The following is an 11,603-nucleotide window of genomic DNA, read 5'->3' on the forward strand; positions in this document are numbered from 1 at the left end:
AGGGCCCAAGTGAGGGTGCCTCAATCCTACTTGGGAGGGAGAAAAAGGCAATCACAAGGGGAGGCAGGGAGGAAAAGGGACAGGGCAGGGGGAAGAGGGGAACAAGATATAACGTGTTTTTAACATGAAAGGTGAACAAAGAGCAGCACCAGCTACAACAACAAAATGATCATTAGATTGATGATGACTAGGGTGACACACTCATAAAAAAAAAAAAAAAGAAAGCAGAAGACCTTAAACAGAAAAACAGGAAGTCCACAGGCCACAGTGTCTTTGTGGAAGTTGAAGATGAATGCACTTGACATGGGTGCTTAGTGTCTTATAGGAAAAAGAGGACGGAAGATTTCATCTGCAGGTCAGGGTTCCTAGTGTTGAAGTGGTATATACCAGGAAGTTTTGTATGTTATTTTCTTTCTCATAAACCACCCATAGGTGTTATCAGTCAAGTCAACCTTCTCTTGAAGAGCTTCAATCTACCAAGGCTTTAAGTAACTAATTCTACCAAGGCTTTAAGTAACTAATTCTTCAATGAACACTGAATAAATTAAAGATGCACCAGTTCTTTATTTATAAATATGTTTACTTCCTAATTTCCTTCTACTTTTATAATTATTCATGTAGCTGTTCTATGGCTTTCTTATAGATTACATCCCTCTTCCCATAATGCTAAGCCATGTATTTTATATGTATGGATGTTTGCCAGTGATGTGTATGCATATTTATCTTATGTGTACATTACCCATTGAAAGCAGAAAAGTGTATCAGACTCTGGAATTGGAGATATCGATGATTGCGAGACACCATGTAAATGCTAGAATTTAAACCCTGTTTCCCTGGAAGAGAGTAACCAGTATTTTTAACCAAGGAGCTACCTCTCTCATCTTTAATGTTTCTTACATATTTTCCCAATTAAAATTTGTACAATACCAGGTTCTTTTTCAACTTTCATTTATGTGTGTGTGCGCGTGTGTGCAAATAAAGCCAGACCATAGGTTGAATTCCAGTGTTTCCTTATATTGCTCTTCACTTGAATTTTTGAGAAAGTCTGTCACTGACTGTTTAGCTAACTGCGTGAGTAAAACTGGATCACTCAGGAATTCTCAGCTGTCTTTTGATTTTTACCCCGAGACCTGGGAATCCAGACAAAATGTTAAATCAGTTTTGTACGTTGTTTCTTTAAGTGCAAATGTTGGTCCCTATACTTGGAAATCAAATACTTTACATGTTGAAGTGTATCCCCTCTACTCTTTCCATTTTCAATAACTTTTTCTGCAAGGCTAATTTTTTAACTGCTATTAGTTCTTTTGATCTTTTCTGTTTTTCTTTTTTCCTTTTGTTTCATCACTTTCTGTTTCTTTCTTGCTTTCTTCCAATCCATCACTTCTACTTTCCCTCTCCCTCCCCCTCCCTCCCTCCCTCCCTCCCCCTCTCTCCCCTCTCTCCTTCTCTCTTTGTGTGTGTGTGTGTGTGTGTGTGTGTGTGTGTTGGTGATTTGTGTATACATCTATATGCCTTGTGCACTCATGCATATTTTATTCATTCATCAAATAACTATAATATCAACAAAAACATTTTCTAACTAATTCAATAGATCCAAATATAAAATAATGAATTAGCCATCCGTCTTCTAGCTCTAAACTAAAATCTATTATGTACTTTTCACAATATTGAAATTCTCTGCTTTGTATTGCTACAGAGTTTTGGGACTTAAAATACTGATCCTTTTAATTACTTTTGTGACAGAGCACAGCAGAATGTTCCAGGGTGGAGTGGGATTAAGATGTGTTGGAATGTATTATGTATAAAAGGATTAGACACTTTTTGAGAGTCAAAAATGTCTACATTTTCTCCTGAACTATAGTTGGAGAATTCTATTTTCCAAATTAACTCTCTGTTTGGAAACTTATAAAGCAAATGCCAATGTACTCACTTATCTGTCAGCCTTTTTGGAAAGGGACTAAGTAGATCTCTGGGATGCAACTTAAATGAAATTTAACCAGTTCCACAAGAAAGAGTCACATAGAATTTATTCTCTCAGGAGAACCACACACAAACAGAGTGCTATCTTTTAACCTCATGAACAGGTTTTCAGATAGCATTTTCAAATAATTCAACTCTCCCCATAGCCCTCTTAAGGGCTTTTCAACTGTAGAACCTGTTTCCTTTTAAATCACTGAGCACCACAGTCTTGGATGAAAAAAATGTAACAAGATACATTTAGTGGATTTCCCGGGATCTCAGACTTCAAGATTTGATCTTCACTCCTTTTAGGTGGGGAAGCTCAGAAACCTTTCAGTTTATATTTCACAGTGAATGACAAGGAGTGACATTTCCAGGACTACTACTACTACTACTACTACTACTACTACTACTACTACTACTACTACTACTACTACTACTACTTCTTTTTCTTCTTCTTCTTCTTCTTCTTCTTCTTCTTCTTCTTCTTCTTCTTCTTCTTCTTCTTCTTCTTCTTCTTCTTCTTCCTCTTCTTCTTCTTCTATGCTTTCTATTGGGAGATTCCCATGTAAATGCCTTTTGGGAAAAAGTAGGTCAGCACTGTTATTTTTGCACTGGTCTGTCCTTGAATCTAGGCTGTCCTACCCTGGGGGATTACTATTAGGGCTATTCTGGAACAATCACTACATTCCAGGCTCAGGAAGTTGCAACTCCTACTGCTATAAAGTATGACCTTAGTCACTCCTCTCAGAGATACCTTCTGTACCTTTGTAAAAGTGTCTTTATAGGTCAGGGCTCTCAAATGAACATGTAACATCTCTATCCAGGAAGCTTATGCCCATCAACTTTGTATAAAAGTGTGAAAAGGGTTGTCTTGGTTTATGGTCATTGTTGTTTGAAACTTACTTGAAAATGTAAGCGTGTTGATGTTGTAAACGTCCTTTGGAGGGAAGGGAGAGATATTGTTCAGAATAGCCTCATGCCAAGTTTATAGGCCCTTTAGGGCAATCATCACTTCTCAAGACTCTTTATCCATTAATACCATTTTTTTCCATTTTTGAGAACGTAAGATTTAAAGTTTATTTTAACTAATGTTCCATTCTATTATCGTTCACTGAAAGATTGTCAAACTAATTCACGTTATTCTAAACTTAGAAAAATGTATAAGTCAAATGCAACTTGAATTGGATTTGGAATCTTTAATTTTAATTACACCATACGCTTTCCCAATAATTGAAAGCAAGCATATTTTCTTTGTAATGCTTACTAGGATATGAATTCTACCTTGGTCAATCTAAAAGCCATGGAATAAAATAAGATAACCTCTATGTTTCCAAAAGATAATACTGATGTGAAATTTTAAACATACCATGGGATCACTAGAAATATCAGATTTCTTTGAAGATACTTATTTTCATGACAACCGAAATAGAAAACAGACTCCAAAGGAAACTTGAGTTTAATGCTTTTGGGTTTAGAAAAAGAAGACAACCAAAGATGAAAGATGCAGATGCTGGCAGCTGAGGCACGAAGAAAAAAGACAGTAACTGATTGAGATAAAGTAATGTTTTCAATATAGTAAGAAGACTATGATACACTGTTTCTTCAGTGCAGGTATACCAGGAGAGGATCTTGAGTTGGGATCAATACCCCTATTCCTGTCTTTTTACTGAAGGGGTCCTAAATTTGCTGAGAGTGTCAGAAATCTAGACTAATTTAAAGAAAAGAGACTTCAGCTGAAGAGCTGAAAAGATCCCATTTAGCCTGTATGGATGGATGGCTGTGTATTGGTGACATTTTTTTATTTGGTAATTGCTGAAAGCAGGTATAACCTTGTACCTTTGTGGGCGTACATTCATTAAAATGGAAGCAGAGTAAGCCAGGAGGTACCAAATAATAAACAATGTCTGTCTTTGTTCTCTGTTTCAATTCCTGCCTCCAAATTTCTTTCTTGAGTTCCTGTCAGGGCTTCCCTTGGTGATGCTTCATAAACTGTGACCTAAAATAAACCCTGTCCTCCCATAACTTAATTTTGGTAAGTATTATTTTGTCACTGCAACAGAAAGAAAAATAAAGGAGAAAAGTGCTTAAGTTTAATATTATTTAGTTAACTCTTGTAGCAAGTAAGTATTGCCCCTTGTGTCCTAGAACTCTGAAAATGTCTAGGACAGGGACGAACTAGCTTGTGTTTTATTTTTAACTACTACTTACATTTTTACCTACTTATGTTTTACATTAGTAACTAGCTTAAACCAATCTATTTGCTTTTCCTTTATTTTATAATAAGTTCCGTGTAGCCTGCGGATCGTTATCATTTCCTTGGAAGGACAGTGCTGATTTTATTTTCATAACAAAAAATCTTGTTTTTGAAAGTGAGTTCAGCCATCTTTGGGTCTTTCTACTATAGTAGTTGATGTTGATGTTTTGATTTCTGTTTCCTTTAAAAACTGTTTTCTGAGAATTTCGCACATATGTACCATGTTCCTTGGCAACGACTTAATTTTTTTATCTGGCAGAAGTTATACCAACCACTGATTATCCTCCTTTTCCCAGAGAAAGATATTTTGGTATCCAAATGCCTTGAAGGATGTTTGAGAATTAAACACATATATAGGGTCCTTTTATTCCATGTTTTCCCAAATATCATTTCACACAAATTACAGATTTAGATGTAAACTGATAAGGAGACTGCATTAGTCAGGGTTCTCTAGACTTACAGAACTTATAGAATAAGTCTACATCTCTTTATATTTCTCTATCTCACTATATATACATTTGTTGAGCTACTCCAGCAATGGCTGGCTCTCCAAGAATCCAGTAACTGCTAAGTTCACAAGGCTGGATATCTCAGCTGGTATTTGGGATTTTGGGGATTCTAAGAAAGTAGGTTCCAATATCAGAAAGGGAATAGATGTTCTAGAAAGGTAAAGGCATGCAGGCAAAGGTCAACAGTTTCCTTCTTCTATGTTCTTATATAGACTTATAGCAGAAGATGTACCCCAGATTACAGGTGTATATTTCTGTCTCAGTATCCGGATTAACAGCTGGTTGTATAACCACCTTTAAGGTCTGGACCAGCAGGGTATACACACATTTCAAACCAAGCAATATAGCTCTTACAGGTGTGCTCTCCATATTTGGATTCTAGCTCATTCCAGACATATTCAATTGGTCACCAAAAATAACTTACACTTAGAATTTAAGGCAAGCATATTTTAAGGAATCCTATGTAAAATACAATACTTTTTTTTAAAAAAAACTGTGATACCATATGAAAAAACAATGTCAGGAAACACATTTATAAATATCTGATACAAATATGTACAACCCGTGGCCATCCAATCAACTACTGCTAAATTCATGTTCATAAATTAGAAGCTTATTCTCCCTCACTTTTTTTAATAATAAAGTTAAAAATTCAAGATAACAAGGAAAACAACTTTTTTAAAACAATTGGCTTCAAGAGAACAACTTCTATGAAACCAACAGTACTTTGCTTAGAAACAAAAGAGGTCATAGGAATACCCACTTAAATTCAGTTTTCCCAGGAAGGAGAAATATGAACTACTACCTTATTCTCACATGCAAAACAAAATATTCCAAAAATTTATAGAAGTGTTTATAACCTTTTCCCCTTTACAACTGTCATCTTTGCTTTGAACTTTTCCATTCATTTCTGCAGAAATTTTAAGATCCATTAGAGAGCAGCAAATGTTGTCAGCACTTAGCAGCTATTAACGAAATTATCTCCATGTATCATCTCAGTACGCAAAGCAAAAAAAAAAAAATTCCCATTAAAAACTAGTTCAGAAGCGACAGTGGAGAATACCATTTAGATTTCTGAGGTAGAGTCCAGGTCACAAGCAATACTTCTTTAACCTGTGCACCACAGTGCTAATTGACTGACTTGAATAGGTTCACTGTCAACTCTATTTCAGAAACCTCCATTGATCAGCAAAGATGAATTTATTACTTAAGAACTGAAAGAAAAAGCATTGAATTGTGGTAGTTTTAACAGTGTGATACCAAAGAGGTCAAGTGTAGATATTTATAGAGTCGAAAAGTCTGTGCCAGAACAATTTAAGGAAAGTTTTTTTTTTCATTTTTAGAATGAGAATTTGAATAGGATCAGCCTACATTTACACTTGATGGACACAAAAAGTGAGGGACATGAAGAAGTATTTCGTAGGTAGTCATTTTGCCAGTGAACTATCCTCTGTCTGTGAAGGGTGATGCTTATCCAATTGGCGACACCTTGCTCCTAAAACATGAGATAAACAGTATGTACTATTATTAAGATAAAAATCACTTTGGGAAAATTTTTGGAACAGCTAATGAAGTCATTGTTCTAAGGAGATTTCAGTTTTAATTCTATGATTAAATATTTGGATAGCCTCTTAAAATTTATATTTCTAGGAACAGATTTATGAGTAGGCCAATAGATTAAGAATGAGGTTGAAGAATGAGGTTGAAAGTTAGTTTGCTTCTTTTTTTGAGCTTTATATTTTATTGGATATATTTTATTTACATTTCAAATGTTATCCCCTTTCTCACACATAACCACGCATCCTTTCCTACATCCCCACACTGAAATTCCCTTACACAGAAGGTGGGGTTCTAGCCTTTGCAGAACCAAGGACTTCTCCCTTTTGTACATAACAAGGCCATTCTCTGCTACATATGCAGCTGGAGCCATGGGTCTAACCATGTGTAGTGTCTTTGGATGGTTATTAATCACTGAGAGCTCTGTTTGGTAGTTATTGTTGTTCTTATGGTTGCAAGCCCCTTCAGCTCCTTCAATCCTTTCTCTAACTCCTCCAACGGGCACATCATTCTCATGTCAATGGTTGGCAATGAGCATTACTTTGCTTATTAATCTGAAGTCTAAAAAGTGACTGTAACAAGCAGCTACTTAACTATCAAGAAGTTTGGAGGTCCTCAAGATGGACCCTCTTCCTCATAATTAGTAAGTAGGCTGTTAAAACAGGAACATAAACAACAAGAGTCCACATTCAGAGAATAGTAGTTGGTTTGATAAGATGAATTATCAGGTAGACCTATCTCCTACTAAGCCTGATGATATGAGCTCATCTTTTGAGATCCCCTTGGAGAATTATCTGTGACCTCCACATATGGTTTTGTGACTCATCTGTACTACAAACACTAGAGAAACAACTGAAATGTCTTTACAGAAACCAACAGAATCTGAGTAGACCATAATATTTTTGACCTATCTGAAACATCTTTAACAGAAAAATAAAACTAAAGAAATTACTATCTAGCTTGATACATTCAACCAAAAGGCTATTTTACTAAGAATATCTATAAGAATGACTGCAATTAACTGAAGAGGATAATTCCTCTCAAGTAAAAATGGCCTCCCTAGAAAATGTCAAAGGTTGCAAGGCTGGCTTAACATATAGGTTAGCAAATGCTGTCTTTAGTCACCGTCTACCCTCATCGTCTGAGATTGGTCCCTTTTACGTTGTAATAAACTCTGGCAGGTAATGATGATTATCCAATTAGTAATTAATAAGTATAGCACTAACTAGGAGACAAATTTCTGAGCATGTTTTTGAGAGAGTTTTCAGATTGGGGAAAATGTAGAAGAAAACCCCAGTCTAAATATGGGTGGTGCCATTCCTTGCACTAGGATCCCACTATAAATTAAAATGAGGAAGTGAACTGAGCCTGTATATCTTGGTTTCATAAATGAGGACAGAAGGTAGCCAGGAAGGTTGAGAGAAGAGAATGATTGAGGTCCTCAGTAGTTAGTTACTTCTCACTATACACAGACATGAAACATTAACCCTTGGGTGATTCTTCCTGATTTCTATAAAATATATTGATATTCAAGTTGCAAGAGAGAAAAATAATCATAAATTTATGCTTACATCTTTCAGATCACTGTCAGAGTAGACATTACATGAAATGAATGTATTTCCTGAAATCTCTCAATATCTTGATAGACTCAAAAGCAGAAGGCATTGATTTGACAGCAAGGAAAATGAAAGAGGCATCTGCAGAATTCAATACCTTTGAACACTGGCAGTCACTCCAGCATTTATCTCTTTCTTGACATGGTCCTTTCAGATGAGCCTCCGTTAATGGAGATATTGGCAAATAGAAAAACTCTGTAAAGGAATCAGCTGTAAACGTTCCAAAACTGTGAGGCAGAAAAAGAATAATGCAAGGCCTTGTAAAGGGAAATCTATTCTTTGTCAGAGAAAACCAACCAAATGAACTAATCAATTGCAAACAGCGTTACCGTGTATGAATAATGCATACAAAAGAGTTACGAAGTGGAGAAAGGGGATAGTTTACCCACAGCCCATCACTAAAGCTTTGAGAAGCTAGAAGAAATTTTATAAATAAAAAATGAATATAAAAATAATGGAAATTTTTGAAATGCTCCAGTTAGTAACCTGAAGTGTTTTTGTTCTTTCTCTCCTTTTTGGAGGGGATGTCACATAGACCAAATTCTTCAACTCCTAAGTCTTTAAGTCTTTGGAATTACAGGTAGGTACCAATATACATAACTAATAAGATAAGATTTCTTTTTAAATCTCTCCAGAAAACATAAAAACATTCATTCTTGATTTGTCTATGTTTAATATATGATAATATTGAACTTTCAATAAGTCTAATACTAAGTGCCATTAAAACATATGAAACTGAAAGGTCTCTCCAGAAACAAACAAACAAAAAACAGAAAAAAGGAAAACAAAAGCAAAACAAAAACCTGTATGTATGACATGCTTGTGCCATCTGCCTTGTCCACTTCCCCTGTCTCCTTCTGCTGCTCCTAGTGCTTGTGTGCTCCTTTAGTGTGGACCAAGTACCTCTTTGTGAAACACAGCTGAGGAGACTCCTGCGCTCGCCATGGCCAATGAGCAACCCAAGGAAGGAGTCAAGTCTGAGAATGATGATCATATTGATTTGAAGGTGGTGGTATAGGATGGTTCCGTGTTACAGTTTAAGATTAAGAGGCATACTCAGTAGACTAACGAAAGCCTATCATGAACGACAGGGTTTGTCAATGAGGCAGAGCAGATTCCGATTTGATGGGCAACCAATCAACAAATCAGACACACCTGCACTGTTGGAAATGAAGGATGAAGATAAGATTGTGTTCCAGCAGCAGACAGGAAGTTTCTACTAAAAAGGGAACCTGCTACTTAACTCCAGAATTTTGTTATAGACCAAGAATACTTTCTCAATTAGAAAGCCACACTTTGGTCCAGCCACATCCTGACAACTACATTAGTTTTCTCTCTGATTTCATTTCCCGGTCCCCATTTTTTTTTATTGTACATAAGGTAACTGGTGTATGTATACAAGCATGTTGATCTTGTTGTCTTTCCCTTTTTTAAACTTAATGGTAAATCTTCTGTTTTGATTGACAGCAGATGGAGATGGTATAGGAAAGTACAGGTTCTGTGAAAATATCCCCCTTCCCCATTAGGGGCATGCTCATTCAACTCATCTTTATATTCCAGTAAGTTACTTTGTTCTCATTGTTTTTATTTTAAATTTATTTATTTTTATTCTTTAACTCTACAGTTCAGACTTCTACCTCCTGGTCTGCCCCCCCTGGTCACTCCCTATCCCGTAACTCCTCACACCCCATCCTGTCTACTAGAGGATGTCTCCAACCTCCACCCCCAAAACAGCAGGACTTCACATTCCCTGAGACCTTAAGTCTCTCAAGGATTAGGTGCACCTTCTCTCACTGAGGCCAGACCAGCTAGTCCTCTCTGCTGTATATGTGTCCCGGGCCTCATAGTAGCTGGTGCACGCTACCTGGTTGATGTCTCAGTGTCTGAGAGATCTTGGGAGTCCTGGTCATTTGAGATTGCTGGACATCCCATGGGGCTGCCTTCCTTCACTTGAATGGGAGAAGAAAGCAGTTATGGTCTGGGGGCTGGGGAGAGGCAGAGGGAGCAACCTGGGTGGGAGGGGGGACAGGGATGTGAAAGGGGGAAGTGATCAGGTATTGGGTGGGGAAACAGAACTGAATCCCTGAGAGCCAGCAGAAAGAATAAACACAGGCAACCTTGGGAGGTAGGATGTGGGGAGACTGCTCTAGAAGGTACCAGAGATCTGGGAGGTGAAAGACTATCAGGACACAAATGGAGGGACTTGGCTGAAGTACTCTACAAAGGGAGGGGGAACTTGTAGAGGTCACCTCCAGTGGAGGGACAGGATATCAAGTAGAGGGATGGGGTTGCCATCACAAAGTCAAATGGTTTGACCCAGTATTGTTCCTGTCTGAAGGAACTTCAGGGACAAAATGAAGAAAAGCATGAGAGAATGTAGGTCTTGAAACAGGCCCAAATTAGGATCCAACTCAAGGGGAGATACCGGGGTCTGACACTATTATTGATGCTGTGGTGTGCTTGCAGACAGGAGTCTAGCGTGACTGCCCTCTGAGAGGACCAATATGCAATGGATAGAATCAGATGCAGATACATAAATACCCAATGAATGGACAGAAGCCATGGACCCCCTGTGGTTGAATTGGGAAAAAGGTGGAAGAAGATCTCATTGTTTTAACATAAGAACCAAACAACACAAAATTCTTGTATACCTTGTTGGATTGAAGAATTTCTTTTAATTTTATTTAATCTTTTTTTTTACACTCCAGATTATAACCCCTTCACGGTTCATCCTCTGACTGTTGACATCCCATAACTTCTCCTCCCCAGACCCGCATCTTCACATCTCCACATCTCCACATACGCCACACAACCCACCACCACCCCACAAGACCTCTAAAGTCCCTAGGACTCCAGTCTCTTGAGGGTTAGGTACCCCATCTCTGCCTGAATCCAGCCCAGCAGCCCTTTGCTGTATATGTGTTAAGGGCCTCATATCAGCTGGTGTATGTTGCCAGGTTGGTGGTTCAGTTCCTGAGAGATCATGGGAGTCCAGGTTCATTGAGACTGCTGGTCCTCTTACAGGGTTACCCTCCTCCTCAGTTTCTTCGACTTTTTCCTTAATTCAACTACAGGGGTCAGCAGCTTCTGTAAATAGGTTGGGTATAAACTTCTGCATAAGACTCTTTCAGCTGCTTGTTGGGACTTTCAGAGGGCAGTCATGATAGGCTCTTTTTTGTGAACACACCTTAGCCTCAGTAATAGTGTCAGGCCAAAGGTCCTCCCATTGAATTGAATACCAATTTTGGCCAGTTGTTGGACCTTCTTTTCTTCAGGCTATTCTCCATTTTTGTCTCTACAGTTCTTTCAGACAGGAACAATTCTGAGTCAGAATTTTTGACTATGGAATAGCAATCCAATCCCTTGCTTGATGCCCTGTCTTTCTACTGGAGGTGGGCTCTACAAGTTGACTCTCCCTACTGTTGGGCAATTTATATTTGGCCCCTCCCTTTGAGTCCTGAGATTCTCTCACCTCCTTAGTCTCTGGTACATTCTGAATGTCTCGCCACCTTATACCTCCCAAGGTTGCCTGTGTGCACTTTTTTCTGCTGGACTTCAAGATTTCAGTCCTGTTTCCCCTGATCCCCAACACCTAATCATGTTCCTCTTTTACCCTCCCTGTCTTCTTTCCCACATAGGATCTACCCTCACTTCCCCCCTCCTTCGATTGCTGTCTTCTAACTCTCAAGTAGGATTGCGGTATCC

At 38.0% G+C, this 11,603-nt stretch overlaps 1 pseudogene; it reads left to right on the forward strand.

The window, feature by feature from the left end:
• The first annotated feature begins 8,841 nt into the window (after positions 1-8,841).
• Positions 8,842-9,121, forward strand: LOC103692684 (small ubiquitin-related modifier 2 pseudogene; annotated as a pseudogene).
• Positions 9,122-11,603: the final 2,482 nt, after the last annotated feature.

The sequence above is a fragment of the Rattus norvegicus genome, chromosome 6 (genome assembly GCF_021556685.1).
Source record: "Rattus norvegicus strain SHRSP/BbbUtx chromosome 6, alternate assembly SHRSP_T2T, whole genome shotgun sequence".
Classification (NCBI taxonomy): domain Eukaryota; kingdom Metazoa; phylum Chordata; class Mammalia; order Rodentia; family Muridae; genus Rattus; species Rattus norvegicus.